This window comes from Arachis ipaensis, chromosome B10 (genome assembly GCF_059453495.1).
Source record: "Arachis ipaensis isolate K30076 ecotype BB chromosome B10, ASM5945349v1, whole genome shotgun sequence".
Lineage (NCBI taxonomy): Eukaryota > Viridiplantae > Streptophyta > Magnoliopsida > Fabales > Fabaceae > Arachis > Arachis ipaensis.
Window position 1 is genome coordinate 82,305,083 of NC_142435.1, and position 1,802 is coordinate 82,306,884.

General features: G+C 41.9%; 1 non-coding gene across 1 annotated transcript; it reads left to right on the plus strand.

Moving 5' to 3' along the window:
* Positions 1 to 1,161: 1,161 nt before the first annotated feature.
* Positions 1,162 to 1,269, plus strand: LOC148580623 (small nucleolar RNA R71). Its single transcript, XR_015899048.1, has one exon. It is a non-coding gene; the product is annotated as a small nucleolar RNA R71 (small nucleolar RNA).
* The last annotated feature ends 533 nt before the right edge of the window (positions 1,270 to 1,802 follow it).

Sequence of the window (1,802 nt, forward strand, 5' to 3'; positions counted from 1 at the left end):
TAATGTCAATAGCTTGACAGTGAGCTCTCATGGAGCCTCACAGATAATCAGAGCAGGGTTAGAGCCTCTCAACACTAAACTTAGAGTTTGGTTGTGGCCTCCCAACACCAAACTTAGAGTTTGGCTGCGGCTCCCAACACCAAACTTAGAGTTTGAATGTGGGGGTTTTGTTTGACTCTGTATTGAGAGAAGCTTTTCATGCTTCCTCTCCATGGTTACAGAAGGAGAACCTTGAGTATTGAATACAAGGTAGTCCTCATTCAACTGAAGGACCAACTCTCCTCTGTCAACATCTTCCTTGGGTTCCTCAAAGGGAAACTCCTTTCTGTCCAGAGGACGTTCCATGAGGCTTTTCTCACTGGGACTCACGTCCTCCTCACTCTCTCCAAGTTCAGCCATGTTGGTCATGGTTATGGCCTTGCACTCTCTCTTGGGATTTTCTTCTGTATTACTTGGGAGAGTACTGGGAGGAGTTTCAGTAATCTTCTTACTCAGCTGACCCACCTGTGCCTTCAAATTTCTAATGGAGGATCTTGCTTCATTTATGAAACTTAGTGTGGTCTTGGATAGATCAGAGACTATGGTTACCAGGCCAGAATGGCTCTGTTCAGAATTCTCTGTCTGTTGCTGAGAAGATGATGGAAAAGGCTTGCTGTTGCTAAACCTATTTCTTCCACCATTATTATTGAAGCCTTGTTAAGGCTTCTGTTGGTCCTTCCATGCGAAATTTGGATGATTCCTCCATGAAGGATTATAGGTGTTTCCATAGGATTCTCCCATGTAATTCACCTCTACCATTGCAAGGTTCTCAGGATCATAAGCTTCTTCTTCAGAAGATGCTTCTTTAGTACTGTTGGATGCAGCTTGCAATCCATTCAGACTCTGAGAAATCATATTGACTTGCTGAGTCAATATTTTATTCTGAGCCAATATAGCATTCAGAGTATCAATTTCAAGAACTTCCTTCTTCTGAGGCGTCCCATTATTCACATGATTCCTCTCAGAGGTGTACATGAACTGGTTATTTGCAACCATTTCAATGAGTTCATGAGCTTCTATAAGAGTTTTTAGATAAAGAGATCCTCATACAGAATGGTCCAATGACATTTTTGACAACTCAGACAGACCATCATAGAATATACATATGATGCTTCATTCTAGAAGCATGTCAGTAGGACACTTTTTAGTCAATTGCTTATATCTTTCCCAAGCTTCGTAGAGGGATTCACCTTCCTTTTGTCTGAAGGTTTGGATTTTCACTCTAAGCTTGCTCATCTTTTGAGGTGGAAAGAATTTGGCCAGGAAAGCACTGACCGGCTTTTCCCAAGAGTTCAGGCTTTCCTTAGGTTGTGAATCCAACCAAGTTCTAGCTCTGTCTCTTACAGCAAAAGGGAAAAGCATAAGCCTGTAGACCTCGGGATCAACTCCATTGGTCTTGACAGTGTCACAGATTTGTAAGAATTCAGCTAAGAACTGATGAGAATCTTCCAATGGAAGTCCATGAAACTTGCAATTCTGTTGCATTAGAGAAACTAATTGAGGCTTAAGCTCAAAGTTGTTTGCTCCAATGGCAGGAATTGAGATGCTTCTTCCACAGAAGTCAGAAGAGGGTGCAATGAAGTCACCAAGCATCTTCTTTGAATTGTTGGCATTGTTGTTATTTTCGGCTACCATGTCTTCTTCTTTTTCGAAAATTTCTGTCAGGTCCTCTCTAGAGAGTTGTGCTTTAGCTTCTCTTAGCTTCATCTGCAAGGTCCTTTCAGGTTCCGGATCAACTTCAACAAGAATGCCTTTGTCCTTGT